This window comes from Vipera berus (genome assembly GCF_964194415.1).
Source record: "Vipera berus genome assembly, chromosome: 2".
Taxonomy (NCBI): domain Eukaryota; kingdom Metazoa; phylum Chordata; class Lepidosauria; order Squamata; family Viperidae; genus Vipera; species Vipera berus.
Genome location: NC_138203.1, coordinates 191,094,119 through 191,117,762, shown reverse-complemented (window position 1 = coordinate 191,117,762; position 23,644 = coordinate 191,094,119). Strand labels below are relative to the sequence as shown.

General features: G+C 38.9%; 1 protein-coding gene across 1 annotated transcript in view; it reads left to right on the top strand.

The window, feature by feature from the left end:
- Positions 1-23,644, top strand: part of PPARGC1B (PPARG coactivator 1 beta) — a 134,843-nt gene that overhangs the window by 426 nt on the left and 110,773 nt on the right. The window lies entirely within an intron of this gene.

Below are 23,644 nucleotides of genomic sequence, written 5' to 3'. Positions count from 1 at the left end.
CTGGGATGTTTTACGCAGCGGCTGCTTGAGCTGACATGCCTTAAGAGTTTCGGGCATAAAAGACGCCGCATGCCCGCATTTACTCTGCAGAGAATCTGGGGCGCCGAGAATGAGGGGTGTGTGGTTGCATTCAGACGCAACTTAGAAGTCTGGTGCAGAAGATCCCGGGAACAGCCATGCTTTTTTTTTTCTTTTTTCTTTTTTTTAAAGTGCTAACGTGCGGACTTAGATCTGCGAGGCAGGAGTAAATCCCCTTAGAGAGCGGGAAATGTGCGTCGTGTGTATATGTGTCTGCTTGCGTAAGCGTAAGGACTTTTGATTTTTCCGTAGCGGATCTTTTCCTCTCTCGGGCACGGGGAGAGGAAAATGGAGAGAGCTCGCTAGTTGCCCGGCGATCTGACACATTCCAATGCATCCAAGGGCTGGAGAGCCGGGAACGCGGCCCTTTCGGATGCCTGGATTCGTTCAAACAGCAGACGGAATGGACGAAAATAAGGGAGGGAGGTTGGTTGTATGCTGCCAACCCCCCGCGGAAGGTTGCTGGTCCTCTGCTCGCTGCAGTTAGATAGGATCCGGCGGAAAAGAAGAAGAAAGAGCGGGCTCTTGGAGAGACTTAAGTTGAGGATGGCTCTGCGCACCCCTCTTTCCCATCCATATTGCTCTGGAAACCCATCCGAACACTTTTCAGCACCACTCACACGTGGACGAGTGGTGGTGTGTCCCAGATAACGAGTCTTTTTGGCTTTTGCAGTGCTGCAGAGCTGCTCCTAACCCTTAGCTTCCCCCAAACCTGGACGCCGTTCGTTCCCCCCCACCCCCGAATTATAAACTCTGGATGGAGGGACGGGAGAGGCTGAGGGTGCTATCCATGGGAAATGAAGGGAGCAGGGTACAATGTTTATTTACTCCCACTCCCTTCCTTTGGGCTTGCTGTTGCTTTTTCTTTTTATCGTGGGGAGGCAAGATTGGCAGCAATTCAGTTTGACTGTGGGAAAACAAGGACAAATGGATGCTGACCCCCCCTCCCTCCCTCCCTCCCTCCCTCTCTCTTCCCTTGTCTCTTAGGGATTTGCTGGTGGGAGCACTTAATGTCTTAGGGTTGTATGTGTGAGTCATTGCTGATTATATACCCGCAGCTTTAGGGTGAGGGTGGCGGTGGTGATCTTAAGTGGCTTCAAATAAGCAATTTTGCAGATTGCTGCCCCTTTTGGGCCGAGTTGCATGTCAAAATCAGATTAAGGCTTTTTTGGCAGCCCCGGCTGATCACGAGCGGGTTCCTGCTTGGAAGGGCAGCAGGCTGCATTCCTTTCCATGAGGAGAAGCAGAAGAGCTCTAGAGCAAATGCTTCAAGACCATCATACATAGCTCAAGTCATAAGCTGTTGCAGAGTTTTCTATGGTTACAATTCCATGCCTCCCTTGTCTTCCAGCTTTTTTTTTCTCCATAAGTAGAAATGGCCTTAATTTGGGAAGTGGCATATAATAATAGTCCTTCTTTTCTCCTGCCCTCTCTCAGGGTTCTTCATTTAGTTGATTAGAAGAAAGCTGGGGGAAATTTGCTCCGGTTTGGTCCTAGACAAGCAGGAATGGCTTTATCTCAGTCACACCAATTCATCCAAAACATATTTGTGTTGATCTGGGAGATAGAACCAGGCTGGACCAGCTCCAAGCTTAGACTTCTCTAGTCTGAACACTTCTGTTCCAGGGCCAGTACTGGAGCTTTCCAGTTTGTCATGCAACAGTGTTGGCTGGGGGGGAGGGGGAGGTGGCGAAGAGCAGGGTGCAGATGAACTTTTCACAGAATTAGATACAAAATGGTGACATCTGGATTAGAGAAACAGGAATGAAATATTTTTTAAGTAGGGATTTTTGCCTTGCAAGGGGTTATTTAGCTGATGCCAGATAAAGAACTAGGAAACACTCCTGGATCAATACAAAGATGTGCTTGCTTTCGGAAAATACCAGCAACAAAACCCTCAGGCAGAAAAGTTCAGAGGATTGTACAAAAAACCCTCTGGTTGTGTTCTTACAGATGAAGGATCTGACATTCTGCAGCTAGTAATATAGTCGGTACTCTTAACAGTGCAACTTTTTTGTATAGTGATAAAAAAAACCTGAGCTGCCTGGCCTTGTATATTCTAAATTTGCAAATGTAAATGGAGGTACAAGCAGTCCTGTATTTTTGCATGTTGGAGATGAAAAAGCCAAGTGACTGAGCATTTCCTGAAAATCTGAACCATGTACAAAAACAATTTTTGCAATCTCTGATGTAATAAACAGCTATTTGTACCTAAGTAGCATCAGTGCAAATATGTAATTTAGAAGCTCTATCCCCAAAACACTTCTGGTAGGTTAATGCTTGCTTTTGGTGCATTTATTAGAAGGTGTTGTTAATCTCTGGATTACGTTTTCCTCTTCCGTTGAATGTGCACAAGGCTAAAGTCTGAAACTGAAGTGGCGTGTGATTGCTTTGGAAATGATTGAAGTTGTAAGTGTGGTTTGCACTTGTACTTTAACCTCTGACGAAACTGCAGTGAAGGCTCCAGCCTTGACTGCTGTCACATGCTTTGCTTGTAACTAGAAGTGGGAGGTGGTTCCTATTCTTGCCTCTTGACGTCACTCTCCATTACTACAATACTGTACTGAACTTGCCTCTGCTTACGGATGGTCTGCTGAATTCTCAATGAAGTTGGAAAGCTGCACAAGATCAGATTATTTTACGAGGCCAAAGTGTCAGGCAGCTAGGAGAGAATGAGTGTTGTTCCTCTCTTTCACTGAGTCTCTGAATTATTTCAGTACTTTTCTGTTACTTACCATGAATACCTTCTTCCCTTTTTTCCTTCTGCAGCAGACGTTGCAGTAATGTATCTCAAAGTCTTGTGAATGTTGATTATAGTTACAGGGACCTGGAAGCTCATAAATTTCAAAGAATTTAATTTTACTTATCTAAATACCTTTTATGTCTTGTTGGAGAGGATATTTCCCAAAATGACTGCATTGCAACACTTAGATAATAAAGCCTGCAGGCTGGTTTCTCATTGGAATGGGCCTGCTGAGCACCAGGCTGATTCAGTTATGCATTAACCCAGCAGGTTGCATTTCTGTGCTGCTAGTTCTGAGTTTGTGTCTATTGCTGATACACCAGATATTGCAATATTTCTAGAATTCCTCTGTCTTAGAAGAGTAAGAAAGGGGGGTTCCTTTTCTATATATTATTATTTAAAAGAAAAATCCCAATACACGCTGCCCTGGAGAGTATTTCTTCTTTCTGCAACATCTTGATAACAGCTCCATTAATTCATAGTTGGAAATAAATAAACTATGTTTGATAAAAAATAAACTGCTTTAGCTTTTGATTGCACAGGCTGTTGCTATTGGAATGACTGTCTTCATCAGTTGAATGAATGAAAAATTGTAGGATTTTTTTTGACAAATGCTATAAAGTTTTCTTTAGGAGAACAATGTGATTTTAAAAAAAAGCTTGATTCATTAGGGTGGGGAATAATTTAAGAGGAAGATGAGTGGTATCAGGTTGTTCACCTGTTTTACATATTTCAGCTCTGAACAAAAATGTGGGGAAGCCAGCAGATCAAATTCTAGACTTTCATAATCACATTTAGTGAAGCATTCTATTTTTTTCTCTCTTCTTTTTCTCTTTTTTTTGGTGCCCTAGATCTTTTACCTGCATTCTTGGGAGTGACAGAGTTGACTTTTATTATTGTTCTTATCAGTGTTTCATTTTTTTAAAAAAAAACATACTATGGATTTAAACTATATTTTCTTCCATTGTATCATAACATTTTTTGCTACTGTATCCCTCTCATTTCCTGATCAACAATTTTATTTTGTCATTCCAAAATAAAGCATAAATTAACAAATAAAGGAAGTAGGATTGATCAAATACAAATATATATTTTGTACTGACTTAATATTTTCTTACTGACTGAAAACTGAAAAATCACTCTACAGTATGTATCCAACCTCACGTGGTCCAAAGAGATCCAACTCATATAAATTTCCATAAAACTTTCTGGATTCTCTCAAACTAATGCAGCCTTCTTCGTCTTGAGTAGTTATTCTAAAATTGCCTTTTCCAATTTTTATTGAACTCTTTTTATATAATAAATTAGGACTTGCATCTTTGGTGATTTTGAAGGGGGTTGGAATTACCGTATTTCATTTTTTTATTCACTTCTACTTTACATTCCAGACAGGAAAGCAAGCAGCATTATATTCTTAACACTGCTTGCTTTCCTGTCTTTGGCAAATGTCATGCACAAATTGAAACTAACAGGAAAACAGCATATTCAGAAAACTTCATAGAAAGAAAACTATTTTGGAGCTATATCACTTCAGGTCCAAGGTTAAATCCTGTTGAAACTAGTGGGATTTATTTTCAGTTAAAAGTGTACACACTTTGAATATAAGTGATTATGGCAAGAGGCAGAATGTTTAAGCTGTGGAAATAATGCCTTTGTGTGGCATTATATTTTAAGTGAAAGTTAATGCAAATTTCTTTTCAACATAGATTCCACTCAGAGAGGTGTAAATTTAGTGCCAGACAGCTGTATAGATTGGATCCATTTGTTTATTTTGAGAGTCTATAAAGTGTGGGCAGTAGGCAGCAGGCATCTTTCTCCACAGCAAAGTTATGCCAAGTTTTGCTGAAGCAGGAATCTCAGCAGAATAATACTGTGAACTTAATCTTGGCAAGCTTGGCTCCTGGACTTCTTTTTATCAGAATATTTAATAAATGATCCTAATATATGCACCAGATTGCTATTGGCTAGGAACTGATCATGACACATGGCCTTAATGATAATGATGATTTGGCAGTTTACCAAACCATGGATCTGGAAATACATTGTGTCTAACTGTAGAAAAATTTGACAGCAGTGTTCTCAAATGCCTGTATCCTTCAATTGGGTAACCAAGAACCAGAAAATCTCCACAAAGTTCATCAGATTGTAATAAATGCAGATAGTATCATAAGATAAACTAAGCATAAGCCTCATACCATGCATTTTTCATGATAGACAATCATTTGCAAGGGGAAAAAATCTTTTAAAATGACCTAGTCATTTCACTGTTCTGGAGTTAGTTTCTGGAATTGAACACCAGTATGTGGAGAAAAGCAAGATTTTACACCTGGGCAGGAAAAAATAAAGGTACAAGTACAGATTAGGTGAAACCGGGCTCAAAAACAGTAACTGTGAGAGGGACCTTCAAGTCCTACTGGATGATCACTTAAACATATGTCAGCTGTGTGCGGCAGCAGTCGAAAAAACTAATATAATGCTTGGTTGTATAAACAGAGACATAGAATCAAAATCATGTGAATCACGCTTTATAAAGCCTTAGTAAGGCCACACCTGGAATACTGCAACCAGTTTTGGTCACCACATTACAAAAAAGAGGTAGAGATTTTGGGGAAAAAAGTGCAGAGAAGAGCAACTAAGATGATTAAAGGCCTGGAGACTAAAACATATGAAGAACGGTTGCAGGATTTGGGTTTTGCTAGTCTAAAGTAAAGAAGGACAGGTGGGGGGAGGCATGATAGCAGTATTCCAATATTTGGGAGACTGCCACAAAAAAGGAGGGGGTCTATTTATTTTCCAAAGCACCAGAGGGCAGGACAAGAAACAACGGATGGAAATTAATCAAGGAGAGAAGCAACTTGAAATTTATTTTATTTTATTTTTTTTACTATTTTAATCCCATTTATATCCCGCCCTTCTCCGAAGATTCAGGGCGGCTTACAATTTAAGCACAAACCAATGTGCTTAGCAATAGCCTTCATTCTATGTATATGTCTGCTTATTAGGGCTTTCAACCCCCCCCAAGCGGCATTATTACAAAGTCAGCTTATTGCCCCCAACAATCTGGGTCCTCATTTTACCTACCTCGGAAGGATGGAAGGCTGAGTCAACCTTGAGCCTGGTGGGACTCGAACCTGCACTAATTGCAGGCAGCTGGTGTTACTTAAGGAGGCATTAGCCCACTGCTCCACCAAGGCTCAAATTAAGGAGAAACTTCCTAACAGCGAGGACACTTAACGAGTGGTACAGCTTGCCTTCAGAAATCGTGGGTGCTTCATCACTGGAGGTTTTTAAGAAGACACTGGACAGTCACTTGTCTGAAATGGCATAGGATCTCCTGCTTGAGCAGGGGGCTGGATAGAAGACCTCCAAAGTCTCTTCTAGCTCTATTCTGATTCTGAAAAATAAAAAAAAAATCTGATTCTGATTCTAGAGCAGGTGTTCATAACTCTTCATTTGGAATTTTGATGGAATATGTGATACGCCTCAATGGACAGTTGGTGGGTCTGGAGCCACTACTCTTGAGAAGAAACCATTCACCATAGATGTCTCCAAGGGGCTTTTTCCCCCCAAAAGGCAACTGGACTAGTTTATTTCCTTGAGGAAGAAGAAGACATTTTGCTTCTCATCCAAGAAGCTTCATCAGTTGTGATCGTGGGCGGCATGGAAGGATCACCACCACAATTGATGAAGCTTCTTGGTTGAGAAGCAAAATGTCTTCTTCTTCCTCAAGGAAATAAACTAGTCCAACTGCCTTTTGGGGGGTGGGAAAGCATCTTTGGGACAACTATGACCCAGGCGACTGAGAATCTCCGTTGACATTCACCATAGAACTTTACAAACGGGATTGTGAGGATTCAGAATTGTCACCATTTAATTATCAGAAGGCATTTTCTACCTCCAAGACTAGGGATTGACTGCACTGGAATGACTCCAATTTAACTGTTTTGTACTTGCAATGATTGTTGACAGGCATTTATGAACATGTCCATGAGGAACAGTATCTGAATGAATGATAAGAACTGAAAAAGGGTGGTTAATATTGGTCTAAGAACATAGCCTTATATGATGTGGAAAACAATATGGCACTTTCACATCATATGAAGAGAGTATGGACCAATTGTATTAACTGATGTTTTATGTTCATAGCTTTCATTCAGTGAAACTATTGCTTGAAAAGTAAGAGGACAGTTTTACAGAGAATGGATATGAAATGGATTTCTGTTAACCAAGGCATTTTAAACTCTCTTGCTTAGAAACAACGTAGTACCAAATGTTGTATGTTCATAATCTATATTAACTGCCAAGAGTTGCAGGGAGTTGTATGGCATAGTGTTATATATACCATGATGTGAAATCATAAATGTCAGTTTAGTTCATTGGTTTATATTTTGTTTCAATCTGGTAAGATTTATTTATTTGGGGTCTTTGTCTGTGCACGTATCTTACATTCTTCTTTTTTGTTTCCATAATTAATATGCATATGTTTAGTAAGGGACCATGACCTTCCAGACCAAAGATTTAGGTGGGATGTAGGAATAATGCTAATCTGGTTAAAACCCTGCCATGGACTCAGTCAGAATGTGGGGAAAGGTACTGGTACCTGTCAGAAGCAAACCTGGATATCTATAGTCTCACTCTTTTTCTGACTTATCTGCCTTTCTTGTCATAAACCTCAAAATGGAAAGTGAAAAAGAAGTGAGGACAATGGGTACATATTGATTGGCTTATTAGGTCTTCAGATTTATGGAATATAGACATCTAAAGTATTATAAGAAAAGTTACATATACATTGATTTAGTTTCTCACTCCTTTTTCTTTGTTCTGCATATGACCCATTTCTTTTGAATCTACGTGACTATTCACATTAGGGTTGTAGGCCTACTTGAATTGGTGCAAATTTAAGAAGGACTTCAAAAGCCAAGTATATTGATTAAAATGTTGGGCTTAAAGAAGGGGATCCAGGATCAAGTCTGTCCTCAGCTGTGGAAATTCACTAAGTCAGGGCTTTTCAACCAGTGGTACGGGTACCACCTGTAGTACATTGGCACCTGGCAGGTGGTACGTGACCATCCTAGAAAAGTGGCAGTGGGGAAGGGGAATGAGCTGAACCGGTGGCACGACTGCACAAGCCTGAGCGAGAGATGGCTGGAGCTGCAGGGCTGTCAGGGCTCAGCGGAAGCACCAGGATCAGCACTTTCTGAGCCCAGAAGAAGCACCGATCAGCTGGAATGTTGCAGCATCTCCAGGGTCTTGTGATTTACATTCAGATGCTTGGCAACTGATTTATATTTATGACGGTCACAATGTCCCAGGATCATGTGAAGTGACCAAAACCTGCTGCAACCACCCAGCAGACGAGGGGAATAAAAACCAAACACCCCCCCACCCTACCCCCACTGTCAATCCTCAACAGAAATGCTCACAACAATGAAAACCTCAGACAGGAGGAAGAGCGCTGCCGGGCAGGCAGGCAGGTGTCTTGCTCGGCTGTGGGTGGGGGGGCACTTTTTTCAGTGCCATTGTAACTTCATACAGTCACTAAGCGAACTGTTGTAAGTTGAGGACTACTTGTACTTCATCCCTTTTTTTCTTTTTGGTCAAGTTTTTGACACCTTGCTAGGAGAGTGGTGGTACTTGGATGTTGCCATATCCTAAAAGTGGTACAATGGGTGAAAAGGTTGAAAAGCCCTGCACTAGGTGACTTTGGGTCAGTCACTCGTTCTCATGGGGTTGTTGTTGGGGAAAATGGGAAGAGGAAGCACTGTGAATTCCCGTGTAAAGAGGGGATATAAATGTAATAAATTTTATAAATAAAATCCCAGTTGGTTTCCTTAGAGATTCTGACTGCAGAGCTTTAAAAGTAAAAAATGGAACATTTTCTTGTAAATTCCAGTAAAACAATGTATTGAAGGCAAACAACTCAGCAATGGTATTGATAGCCTGGAATAATACACATGCACATATATACATACATAATGGACAAAAAGCAAGATAAACAGAATGGGTCACTAGCAGGGAGAAAAACAATCCAGCACAAGCAGCAACAACTTTCTTGCATGCTTGACTTACTTGTTTCTATGTGCGTCTCAGAGGCAGCTTGCAGCCATGGTTTGAAATAGTTTGCAACCTAACATAAACATGTGGCCAAAGGTATTGGTCCCAATTACTTTTTCCCAAATAATCTCAATTTGTAGTGAAATAAGTAACCTCAGTATAGACCATCTGCTATTCTGTATTCCATAGTCTATCGAGCAAACACTTTTTAAAAAATCTATAACTTAACATATTCTTGTATCTGCCTGGCCGATCTGATTTGGCAGGATTGGCAGGCTCAGATTCCTTCAGTTAAATAATGCCAAAAGACCTTGGAAGTGTGCTTTTTTGTGTGGAATGAGGTTCATTCCAGTATTGGAATGGCCCTCACTCTATAGGTGTTTCAAAAGTCTTTGAAGACCTTTTCACCAGGCCTTTGGTGAATATGATTGAAGAACACTGTAATTCTTTTTCTTTGTTCCATCTGGAAAATTAAAAAAAAAGAAAGTTTGTTTTTTCTATCACTCTTGTTTCTTTTTGTGTGTGTTGCTTTCTTGTTTTTTTATTAGTTGTAAATGTTTTTAATAATTTTTAAATTATTAAAATAAATTATTATTATTATAATAAAACTTTTATTCATAAAACATGAAACTCAGTTAACTGAACACTCAAATTGACTGGCACTAATGGATGACACGGGCTGCTGCCAGCATCCTAGGTATCAACCAGGTATCTCCTTAAAATGTAAGATGTTCCGAATAGCAATATTATTATTATTATTATTATTATTATTATTATTATTATTATTATTAGAATTACATCAGTCTAATAAATAACATAACCAGGATGACGACAAGCTTCATACCACTTCAACAAAGGTTGGGCAAGATGCTGTAAGTTGCAAACATAGAAATCATCCTCTTCATTCTTGTATGCCCTTCCCTAATGATAACGTGTTTTTCATATGTTGCTGTTCATGTTCTCTCACCAGGATATATTGTACCTTTGCCTCACCAGAAATAAATGGACCTGTTTATGATAAGCAAAAAGTTGAAAATGGTGGAAGGAAGTGATAGGAAGGTTCAAGTGAGATGCACTGTTAAACTTGGCAATCTCTAAAATTATGCAATTAAGATAGGATGACTGAGATGGGATGATGAGAAGCCTCATTTGGAAAGATCAAATCTGGAATGTAATGCATATGCATCCTTATGCATATCAATGAGCCACTTATATACTCCATGAAAAACCAACATCTGTACCATCTTTGCTGAGCAGTTCTGAAATCAATTGTTTTAGGTAGTAAATATGTGTAGGCATTTGAACTATAAAGTCCTCAATGAAGCCTCTATGGAGGAGCAATCATTATATTGGACTTTCCCAGTGGAATATCGGGAAGGCTTGTATCTGCTTTCCAAGAATGAAATATTCCCTGCAGTCTACTGAAATTTCTACCCCTATAATAATAAGGATGGTATAGGTAAAAATCAAATCCTATCATTCCCATAATTATATCAGATATAAAGTAGCTCCAATAGGCCTACTGCAATTTGTTCTGAAGAAAGAAAAATCTGACAAATTATAGTTGTAGCTCTTCCAAAGACACTTCTGTGATTTTTCTGCCCTGATACGGGGACAATATACATCCTTGTCCCACTCTCTTTCTATACTAAACAAATCTGTTTCTCTAAATTCACTTCTTGCAACAGCCCTTTTTTACTTTAAAGGTTTCTCAGAAAAATAATCAAGCATTCTGACATATCCATGAGTCTTAATACATTCCATTGTCTGGCCAGATCTGCATGATCAAAGATTGCTGTACTATAGTCAATAAATGATGGTTCTTCTTTTGATACTCACTTGGTCTTTTCACTATCCATTTTCTGCTAGCTAACTGGTCTTGTATTCCTTTGCTTATTCTGAAATTGCCTGCTCGCTTGACATTTCTCATTTCATTTCTCTTAGTTTCTCTTTGTGAGAGGTTAAGCAAAATGTTAAGCAAACTGAACTGATTAGGTATGCCAAAGGGGTTACTGAATGCGTATGTACCTGAAATCAAATCAAATCAGAATAACTTCCATTCCAGTTGAACTTGAACAGCTAAAATATTCTTTTTGTCCCCTCTTTCAGAGGACAGAAATGAGTGTTCACCGACGTACTTCAGCCTCCATTAATTATTTGCATTTTCTCAACCCATGAGATGGTCTAAAACTCAGCACAATGAGTTTTTGATGCTAAAAGCTAGGAATGTAGTCCACACTCAAATTTGGGTTTCTCTTGTGATTAGAGACTAAAGACGCCCCTTGCATATGGAAGTTTTATAAAACTGGAAATACATTATCACGCAAGACTCTTAGTTACTTCAGAGCATTTCAATGCACTTTATCTGACATGAAGCCTAAATGATTTAAGAAGATGCCACTACTGTATATAAAACAAGGTCAGAAGAAAATATCAGTAACTGGGAAAAACTTTTAATGTCAAAATAGGTAAGAACCTTTATAAATCAAGTTATCTTCATTCAGAATTACTAATTCTTTAATAAATGATGTTACTAATGGTGCTATTGAAGAACACAATAAATGCATAAATACAGGTTTTCTTTGCCATTCGGTTCAGTGAAAATGTTTCCACTATGATCTTACTCAGGCAGGGGTCCCCAACCCCCAGTCCGTGGACCAGTACCAGGCTGTGTCATGCCAGCAACCGATCCTCACAAACAAGGAAAACTCCATCCACAGGATGTAGGCAGCACACAAAACCATACCCCCTTCGGTTCATGGAAAAACCTCTCTCCATGTAACCGGTCCTTGGTGCCCAAAAGGTTGGAGACCTCTGTACTAAGGCATTACTTATCTGAAATGGATGAAAGTTCCTTTAGGTAGTCAGGTGGCTCAAGAATTTTCCCATAGAAGGGATTATTTATTAATACTATCAGATGCATGTATAGCTAATTACTTTAACATGCATTTTTTTAAAAAAAGTATAATTTGCTCCTAGGAAGCTACTTAATTGAGACCATTATGATTAACTCAAAGGAGTTTGCTCTTGTGCTTCAGTTTGTTCATCTCTAGCCTAATTGATATGGCCTAATTGGCCTATTCTCTCTGAGGCAAACGCTAGTGAGAACAAGAGCTCATCACAGAATCACCCTTGCTGGTAAGGCCAAAGGAGAGAGATGAGGCCATGTATGTAATCTATAACCAAGGTGAAAGAAGGTGAGGCTGTACAGATGCAAGAAAATCTAACCCCTCAGATGAAAGAGGAGCAAAATCAATTTTAGAGGAAGTCACTGGCAAAATTCCATTATTGTAGAGAAAACTATAAGGACCTGGCTGACGTCAAAAAGTAAAGTTGTTGAATAGAATTGTAACATGGCTGGATGGTCATGCAAAGATGGAGAAGTGCAGTTCAGTTGCCCAGACACTTCTAGGCATAGACTATGGAGTTACAAAGCCCCACTGTCTCACAGGAACAGATCATGAAATACTGGTGTCAAATATATAGGTTAAACTTAGAAAATTGAAGAAGTTGATGTGCCAGCTAAATCCGATCTGGAAGAAATAGTCAGAATATAAAATCAAGATAATGAACAGATTCCGTACATTTGATTTATGTGGAAGGAAATGTCAGGAGCTATAGGAAAAGAAATAGACATCATGAAAACTGAAGCAAAATAAAAAAATAAAAAAGTAGCTTTAAATAACAAATACACGATAGTAAAAGATTAAAACCTTGAGGTACATGAAGGACATATGATAAGTGAACACAGACTTCCAATATCAAATGAAAAAGAACAAAGAAAGATATCAAGAATGTCAACAAATAGAGTCCCTAAGAACGTAAGGGGAAAAAAATCACACTAATATTCAAGAATAATCACATAAGACAGAGGTCCCCAAGTTTTTGGGCACCAGGGACCAGTTTCACGGAGAAAGGTTTTTCCATGGACCGGAGAGTACATGGTTTTGTGTGCTGCCTGCATCCCATGGATGGGGCTTTGCTTGTTTGTGTGGACTGGTTACTGGCATGCCACAGCCCGGTACCAGTCCACAGCCCGGGTTGGGGACCCCTGACATAAGAGATGTAAAAAAGCCAATGAGGTTTTAAAAAATAGAAAGTCTACCTAATCCCTTTACAAAAGGTTATTAGAGAATAACAGAAACAGTTGCAAAGAGAATATGTTCAGAAACCCACTCCTCTAGAAAATAGTCCAACAGACAATAGAACAAGATTGAAAATTGTTAAAGTGCTAATAGCTCTATATTTATTATAGCGAAAGACTGATTTAGAGAGTAAAAAAGATACAGCTATACTGAAGAAGTGAGTTGCACTTGAATCATTGCACTAATTCTTCATGCACACAGAGACACAGATACAGACAGAAACACATACTCCATATATTCTTCTGACGTTTCACAGCAACCTGCAGCATGTTAGAAATTAGCTAAATATGCAAAAACAAAGCAACCCAGTATTAGTGTTTTACAAATAAGTCCTTTATTTGTATAGTTTAATTTCAATTCTTAAATTAGAGCTAGGTGTAGAACTAAGCCCCTGTCATAAAGAAGAAGTAACTCTACTTCAGCTTAATGTTTTCCAGGCCCAAATCTTGGTTATTGTGATAGTAAGAGTACAGAAGCCTGTCTAAACTGTCAAAAATAATTTCTTGGAGACATTGCTTTTCTTTTTTATTTTATTTTTCAGATTGTGATATTGGTTCTTGCAGAGCCATTTATCAGATTAGTTATTTGTTGTTTGGATGAAGTATTACTGTAAATTAAGAATGTGATTTTTCTTCCCTCACAGTTATATGTTAGCTCAGATGCAACAAATGCTTTCTGACAATGAATCTCTTTCTGTTCTGGCTGAAAAACAAAACCAAAACATTTGTGCTGCTTTTCTTGATTCAGTTTCTGTTTGACTTTCAGGTTGTAGGAAGGCAGAGTTGATTATTAGAAATTTGAAGTTTTTTTTAACTAAAATCCCCACTAATTTAGATTCTGCATTCTTTCCAAGAAAATTTAGTGCTTTCTAATAGTGCTTTTGCAGCTTTAGCAATTAACGAATGAGAAGAGTGAAAGAGAAATTGGAATCAAAATCAGAATTTTATTTTCTTTTTATTATATCTGTGTACTTTTCTCCAGCTTGCAGTCATCACTAAATAATTCACTCATCAGATGAATGACATTTTGTTTGATCCAGTTATACAGGTATTGATATAGGTATTAATGGAAAAAATAACACCCAAAAGTTCTTGCCTAAAGATATATACATATACATATATATATGACATTTTGCGGAAAACTAATATACAGTTGCAATTGGAAGGCTAAAACATTATCGGCACCTCGTTTCCTTTCCACAACTTCCAGTAAATAATGGAGATTTGAAGATTGCTAGATGGGAAATCACCTTCAAATGTGGAAAAATAATTTTTATGAAAATTGTCTGAGACTATGTGGTAGGCTTTGTCCCATTCCTGAATCTGAAAAAGAAAAACCCCAAACAAGGTAGATAATGATTGTTGAGTCTTTACCAGTAACTCTTTTTAGAGTGCAGACAATGCTCTACTTATGAATAAACCTATTTTGTTCACAATTTCAAACAAGCATATATGCATGCAGCACACTGTAAACTAATGTTCTTCTGACTTCCAGGAGGACTGTCTAAGTTTGTTAATACTGGTGAATGTTCATAGCTTGAAAATTTGTAAGTAATGTCTGAAGCAGTGCTTGATTGACAGGATTTGACTTCAATGATCCTTGGTCTCCTTCATTTTTTTCAGTTTGACTGAGTAGTTCAAAACATTTCCACCAGGCCATGATCAGAGAGGGCTAGGAAAGTGTGTGAAGAAAAACTGTTCTTTCCGTTTAACAGACGAAACAGAAGCATTTTGAGGCAATTGTGAAGCATCTGAAAGGAAACATTCCCCCTTTATCAAATGTTCCAACTGATTCTTTGTGGCTTTTTTTTTGCTCTGTCTGCCTCTGTCTGTTATGAATGATTCACTACTGTTCCCCATTAGTCCATTTTGGTTTATTTTTTGAGGACTGAACTGGCAGCATCTTTATTTGTTCATTGCTCTGACTTTTGCGGCAAGGTTTTAGTGGTGTCACTTTCTCACTTCCCAATGTCTACGTCAGTTACTTAGTTTATATATATACGTATCCTCAGCTTACGACCACAATTGAGCCCAAAATTTATATTGTTAAGTGAGAAATTTGTTAAATGAGTTTTTGCCCCATTTTACAACTTTTCTTGTCATATTTGTTAAGCGAACACAGTTGTGAAGTGAATCTGTTTTCCCCATTGACTTTGCTTGTGAGAAGGTTGCAAAAGATAATCACATGACCCTGAGTCACTGAAACCATCATAAATGTGAGTCAGTTGTCACGAATGTAAATCACATGATCATGGGGATGCTGCAATGGTCATAAGTGTGAAAAAAATGGTTATAAGTCACTTTTTTCAGGGCTGTTGTAACTTTGAGCGGTCACTAAGCGAACTGTTATAAGTCAAGGACTTCCTGTATAACACTAAAGTTTAGTATAAAAGCTGGCATTGGGATACAAAGATATGTGTATGACTAAGAAGAAACAGGTCATGGGCATCCCCTGTCCAATACTCTATTTTCAGCCCTAAGAGTTCTGATTCTTTTCAAGAAGGTTATATATTGCTGCTTGTACCAGCTGCTCATACCCTGCCACTAGTGATCTGAATACTGCTTTTTGTGTTCTTACAGTTAATCCTGTTCTCCTAATGTGCCAGGATATTGGTGGCCCGCAGCTCCAACCACTGATTCTCAGCCTGGATATTGCATTCATGTCTGGCTTCTCCATCAGTGTTGTGAGACTATGTTGACCAGGTATACCCTGACTCATACAGAGAGAAACATATACCTTACCTCACCAAACTTTGAGATTCAAGATCAAAACCCATTAGTTTTGAAGGAGAACAGGATTAAATATAAGGACACAAAAAGCAGCATTCAGCTCATAATGGAAGCTCATAGGCAGGGTATGAACAGCTGGTACAAGCAACAATATATAACCTTCTTGAAAAGAATCAGTAATCCACCATGAACATATCTGGTTTTCCTTTAATGCTCAAAGTAGTAGTATACCTTGTGGTAGTAAATTCTATAGTTTACCAATTCCAGAGGTGAGCAATATTTGACCCCCAAGGCTGCATTTTGTTGCAGATTATACAAGATGATTAAACATCCTGTACCAAAAATAATCTGTTTAGACCATCATCAAAGCCTAAATTGGGTTTTAGAGTTGTTGGTTTTTCTTTTGGCTCAACCTGGTTTGCATTGGGAAAAGTGGTATCATATACTTGGTGCGATCCTAAAAGTGGCAGTTCATCTTAATATGATGAATTTGGATGCACTGAATAACCAGAAAATATTACAATTGAAAATAAGAAGAAAACAAGGCAAAATGAGTGCCTTGTAACACCCTGATAATTGGGACACTGAATACATTAAAATATGTTTAATTCATTTCAGCTCAAGGTTGACAGCCTTCCATTCTTCTGAGGTTGGCAAAATGAAGACCCAGATTATAGGGAGCAATATGCTGATTCTGTAAACTGCTTAGAGAGGGTTGTAAAGCAAACCTGTGAAGTGGTATATAATCTAAGTGCTATTGCTATTTAATGAAGAGACTAAAATTCATTTTGTTCTCAAAGTCCCCTGATTGATTGATATAAATAAATAAATAAATACATACATACATACATACATAATGTGCAATAGTAAGCTCAATAATCAACTTAAAGGAGTATAATTTCTATTAATTAGGGATGGCTTCCCAGGGCTGTTTGCAGACATTCCATTTTTCAGTTGTTTGGCTGAGTAGTTTAGTGGTGACAGCACGTGGAAAAAGCTTATCTGTGAACAAAAACAGTTTGCTTCTTTGTTTATAAAGTATTTTTTCTTTATAGTAATTTAAGTAGACATAGCCATTGATATTTCAGTTTATGAGATCTGTTAAATAGTGGGCTCTTCGGTGCAGGAATGACAACACGAGGCTGAGTACAGGATAACTCATACTTTATTTCTTGCTAGAACTGTACTGAAGCATGGGCTGCAACCAGCCGCAATATATAGTCTAGCCCCTAGGCGGCAGCCAATAGGTTTGAACCAACTCTTGCCGCCTGGAGCTAGCCAATTGCAGGACAGTAGACAGTTAGTCTGGGTTGTTGGAGAGCCGTTAGCTGTTCCAGCAACCCACATGGTGTATCACCAAAACCCAGTACATAACAAGATTATTCACTACCTAATTACTTTCCAAAAACTTGATTAAGAAAGTCTACAAATATTGTAAATAAATAAATAAATAAATAAATATTAATAAATAGAAAAAATAAAATAAAATAGTGTCATCTTAAATAAGTAAAATCACTACCAATAAAAGATCAATAAAGTAGATTTCAAGATAATAAAAGTTCTTAGAATTATGATGGAAAGAATACAATCTTTATCTGAGTATCAGACAGATTATTGCAGGCTTGTTTGGAATGACAATTTACAACTGAAGTATTACGACTGAAAATGCCTATCCCTATTATTTATTACACTGTCACTTCAATGGGGCACCTGAGAAGAAGGCTACTTAGTCAAATACTCCAATCTTGATTTATTCAGTTTCCTCTACAGATTATAACACTAATTCTATTACTCTTTTCTCCTTTTGCAGCAAACTCTGCAGGTAGAACATATAGAACAAGGTTTGCGCAACACTATATAAGCTTCTCTAAAGAGAAAGAGATTCTGTGGTATAAAGCACATAAACACCATACGCCATAAATCAGGAAGTTATTTTAGCTGAAGGGTAGTCTTGTACTTGCAGGCTCTTGAGTTAATCACAGTGAGTAGGTGTGTAAATCTGGCAAACATATCTGTGAATAATGTGCAGAGGCTTACAATGCTTACTTTTCTGTGAAGTTAAAGCAAATGGACTTTGGAGCCCTTAGAAGTATTTGTTGGATTTCTTGTGCAATGGCTTTATCTGCAGAGGCTGCCCCATAGTACCAAATCACGACTTGAGGGTTGTGTTACTCCATCACAGTGGGGCCTTTTTCAGAGATGTGCAACAGAAAGTCAGAAGCGATGGTTAGAACTTTTTCTGCCTCTAGATTTTTCAGAATTACCTCAGGAAAAAAGGCCCAATTCAACAATTCCTTCAAAACTCAGGAAATAACTGACTTTGATCTCTCTCACAACCTGTCATGATTTTCCAGATCTACTATTTCTCTCTCCCACTGTCCTTTACCCTGTTGTAAGCTGGAGAAAATCTTGGGAGTTATAATATTTATTTAATAACAGAGGCAAGCATGACTATTTGCCACATTTCATATTATAAGCCAAAGAATGATAAAGCTTGATGACACTACTAATAGTAAGGATATATCAATAAGAAACTACAACTACAACAAACTATAAAGCCGCCTCATGAAATCTGAATTAAATGGAGAATGAATTTATTTTGAAATACCCAAAGTCCTGCCCATTTTATTGTTTCTCATATTTTCATTTTGTTGTTTGATTATGTTTCCTGACTTTCTCCAATCTTAAGAATAGGAGCAAATAGTTGTTACTTCTTTGGCTGTGCTCAAAGTCTACAAAGGTCAAAGTGCCCCTTTCCCCTCTGGGCTTGGTATATGATAAGGCTTCTGAAAACTCAGAAAAACAATAGTTTGTTATCTCAGCTCACAATGTTTTTTTAGACACTCAGAAATGGTGTGAGAGATTCTGGACATTTCTCTCTCAGTAAGAATCAAGAAGCAAGAGATTCTTCAACCAATTATTCTGCATGTCTTAGATAATCAGGGAAGTGTGCATAATGATCTCAAATATTAATTTACCACAAAATTTATAGGCCTTTGCTGTTAAAGGCAGATAATACTTGAATAGAGAATTTTAAACTTTCACACAAATGAATGTTTGTTTACTAGTTCACAGTTTTATCAAAATTGTAGTATTAAAATAGAAGCAGAAGGAAAGTAGAAACCAATCAGTATTAAAATGGAAAATTTGACAGTTTGGGGATAGTCCAACATTTGTCATAAGCTATAAAAATATAATTACTACCATGAATTTAAAACAATCCTGCTCTGTGTTTTAATTGCTGTATACATTACCTGTGAATTATTATTTGCCCCTCTGTTCTCCATTTTCCATACTTTGCATAACTAGAAATTACAGTTGTTATTTTGGATATTTCTTCTCTATAGAAGATATCATTGATTATTATTCAAAGGTGTGGTTCCTTGTCTTTCTATTTTCTGTGGCTATTGGTGTTTGAAAAAATGGCCATTTTCTTCTGTTCTTAATGACATTGGTGAGGCTTTTTATGATTGGTGGACTTCAACTTCCAGAATTCCTCAGCCAGGCACACTGGCTGAGGAATTCTGGGAGTTGAAGTCCACAAGTCATAAAAGGGCCAAGTTTGAAGACCCCTTGTATACACAGTCAGTTAATTGGAGACCAGAAATGGGAAATCATGAAGCTAGGCCAGGGCTATGTAAAACAAATAAAACATTCAATATATGGCCTTGAAGCACTTGAAAATGTCCATGAGATTTCAATTTCATTTGCCAAAGATAATTCAACATCTTTCTCTCAGATAGTATGTCTCTTTGGAGCAGTTTCATTTTGCTAATATTCAGAAGAGCAGTATTTTCTTACTGGAAAAATATATTGCTCTCCTTCCAATGCCTTGTTTACTTCTTTAACGAGCACAGCTTTTACTATGGATAGTTGAGTAGAAAAAGGTATTTTCTTAGGGGGGGGGCTGAACCAAATGTGAGTTGTAAATAAGGGATGAAGTTATGACTTGGGTGAATTTCATTTGACATTTTGGGCAAGGAATGTTATTGATTGATGTCCAATGCTAGAAATTGAACGTTAGGGGAATATAGCTTTGCTATTTCTTTAAAACCTCAGTCTCCTTCTCCTCTCTGGTAGGATTAGGCATTGACCACAGTATTTTGCAATGGTCTGGGCCTCTCTTAAATTATGTTCAGAAGATGATATTAGGGGAATTGCTGATTGGTAACTAGTCAGACAGCTTATCCCTCACACTGTTCAAATCTGCATGAAACATCCACATGGGAGGTATTAAGGAGTTTTGAAATGGGATTTTATCAATATGCTGATAATCTCCAGTTCTGTTGCACTTTATTACCCAGTTCTAACGAGTTAGTTGGTACTCTTGAATATTATTCATGTTTAACAATAAACTATATGAAATAGAAAAAGCTGCAGTTATATTCAGACAAGACGGGGTGGGGTGGGGGGTGTCTTGATTCATGGATTAAGTTTAGCTTGTTTTGAAGAAGATTGCATTCCTGATATTAGGAGCTCCCAACTGCTTAATTGTAAGAGAAGTTGCTTCCTGATATGCAGCCGTTGCTGAATTTAAAGATGATAGTTATGGTGAGGAGTGGTTTTCTGCAGTTATGGCTTGCATGTTGATGTGGCCCTTTCAGAGATAATTGGGATTGGCAATTAGTCAATGGTTAGTCATATCTTGGTTGTATCCTGCCTTGATTATTGCAGTATGCTCTGTGAGACTTTCTTTATAAAATATCTGGAATTTGAAATTGATGCAAAATGCAGAACTAATTAATTGCTAATTAATATATTTCATGATGTCTTTACTGAAATCTGCAGTGGATGCCAATTGCTTCCTGGGCACAATTTTAAATATAGGTGCAAGACCACATAGTTTTGGCCTGATTATCTGAGTGATTGCTTTGTGATGAATTTATGTAGCATTAAGAGCTGCAGAGAAGGATTATCTGAAGATGCCCCTGATCAGCAACTTGGTTTTTTACTTGTATAAGATTTTCTTCTGTGTTTCTAACAGCCTATGGAATATACGTCCACAGGAGCTGATTTTGACTCTCACTCTGTCAACAGTTAGAAAATCTGTAGCAATTTAATTCATAGATTTTTAGAGATAATCATTTTGAAATTAATGTTAATCTTAACCACCTGAAATATTCACTTTAGTAGCAAAGTGCCTAAAATTGAATAATAATGAATGACCAATCAGTCAATAAATTGAAGCAGCATCTTTTCTTTTGTGAATCAATTAGCATCTTGTAGCAGAGATGACTTTATTTGCAAAATACTCATTCAACATTTATGATGCTGGTTGCCTTTTGTATATTAAAAAGATCACATTGGGTTTTTTCATTTACCGCATGGTATGTTTTTCCTTCAGTGCTATTTATTTATTTATTGCTGGAGGAACTATTCCATAAATGCCACAGAAAGCATATTATTGCAGTTGGGTGGTACCAGTATTAATTTAACAGATCTGCCCTTAATTTTGGCCCAAGACCTTTGAATAACCTTTTTCTCTGGAGAAAAACTTCATTTAATTTTGCATCTGTGCCAATGCAGAGAGAGCAATTGGTAAACGACACACTTTTTGCTCTCTGCAACTCTACAACTATCTGCATGTGTGTGTGTGTATATATAGAGAGAGAGATACCTTCCTTTGTGGCGCAGATATTCCGGCTCAGGCTTTCCTGATTTAGATTTTGTTCTTCAGCCAAGCTGCTTGAAGTGCTAGCTGATAGGTCTTGTGATTTGGTCTCTGGCTGACTGGAGTGTGCACAGGATAAGGTTTGCTCTGTGTTTTCCATAGGGATGCAGAAGATCCCTTGGTTACTTGACTATTTAGCTATGTGATGTTCCTGTTGTTGCCTTTTAAAGGCATTGGTCTATTAGTAAAGGAAAATATATTCAGAGTTTTGATTTGCATGGCCTGTTGGCCTCTGTGAAGCATTCTTTCTACACACAAACACACTATCCTCTTTTTCTGTTTATGGCCTGATTACACCCATAAGGAATTGCTGCAGCACATTTATCAGCAGCATCATGTACCAGTGCTGCTGAACTACATAGCTTGTGTGTGTGAAAAAACAGATTGAAATCACTGTCTTTATTAACCTATGATTCTGTTTGAGGCGAGTCTCAGACAGTCATTCTATTCAGTGACTTGTTGACTTTTGTCCTTTTCCCGAATGTATTCATATAAATAAAATAGTTTTTCTTAGTTTTGTGAGAAATTTTTATTTTGTTAAAGACAGAAAAAAAACCCAATTATGGATGCAATAATGGATAAATGAATAAAATCAGTTATCTTTTGACATTACAGAAATGTAAACTTATCATATGGTCTAAATCAGACATGTCAAACACAAGGCCCGGGGGCTGGATCTGGCCCGCAAAGTGGTTTCATGTGGCCCGCGAACCCATCCTGGAAATAGTGAGGGAACGGCCCCCGCTGCCTTGGCCCTGGCCCAGGCCGGCCGGGGGCCAATGTACAATTTCATGGTGGCCATCTATGCTGAAATACATTCAGTCTTAGCTCCACAAGGCCGTCTGGAAACAGCGAGGGACCAGCCCCTGCCGCTTCGGCACTGCTCCCTGGGCGCATGCTGGGGAGGTATCACCCTTTGTGAGGAATGAAGAAATGCACCATCGTCTGGAAGTGGCCAGCACATGACCCTGCCTACTTCGGGCAGGCTAGGGGCTGGGGATTTTTGCGCTTCTCTTCAGATTCATGCCACCCGACTCAGCCTCTCGGCCCTGTGTGGAGAGCGCCCCGCTGCCTGCCAAAATCGGGCAGGCTGGAGACTGGGCAGCATTGCACAAGTAACATCGACTCTCATGCTGTTCATGGCATCCCCTCCCCAAGAGCCCACCAAGCCGGATATGTGAAGTAGGCGAGGGCCATGTGCTGGCCACTTCCAGGCGATGGTGCATTTCTTCATTTCTCACGAAGGATGACACTTCCCCAGGTGCGTTTCTTGCCTGTTTTTCTCCCTCCCTCATCTCAAATATTTTCCCACCAAGGAAGGAAGGAAGGAAGGAAGGAAGGAAGGAAGGAAGGAAGGAAGGAAGGAAGGAAGGAAGGAAGGAAGGAAGGAAGGAAAGAGTCTGAGGGAAGTCCTGCCTTAGACCTTCCCTGCTGACCTTTCACCATCCCCTTGCCCCTTCCTCTTGGCCTATCTTGGGGGGTCTCCCATCCTATTGCTAAGGAAGCTTTGGATACAAAGCCAGGTCTCCTCACATGGAGAGGGAGTGGGCTTCCCTCTTGACTTTGCCCTCGTACCAATCATGAGCAACCTGGCTAAGGAGAGCAAGAACAACAGCAGCAGCCTTGAGGAGGAGGTAAGTGCAGCTGGGCACCCCCTTGGGAAAGTGGTGCTGGGCTTAGTGCCGCTGGTGTTTGAGGGCTGGGCTGGGCATTTCATCTCCATGCCACCATCCAGCCCACCCACCCCCTACCACTATGGCCTGAGAGGAACAGTGAGGCTCCTCCAGTAGACCATGCCTTGGCACTTGCCCCGGTCCCATCTCCTTCTGCCAGAGATCCTCAGATCTGTCCCACTCCTGCCCAAGCCCCCACAGGCACCCTTGACACGAACGATGTAGAGCTGGCCGTGCCCACCCAGTAGGCCACACCCACTCCAGCCACGCCCACCCAGTATGCCGTGCCCACCCTGGCCACACCCACCCAGCCCCCCAAGGGCAACCGCAATGCTGATGTGGCCTTCAATGAAATTGAGTTTGACACCCCTGGTCTAAATTAATAATAAGCTGTATAATGTAAATAATGTAAAATAATAGCAATAAATGCCTGAAAGGTGAAATTTAATTTTTTAAAAAATGAGATTGGGTAAGTTCTTTCTCTTGAAAAAAGGCCAGTTCAAAACAAAGTAGGAAGCATACATCATAGCAATTCACTATTGCATTTTACT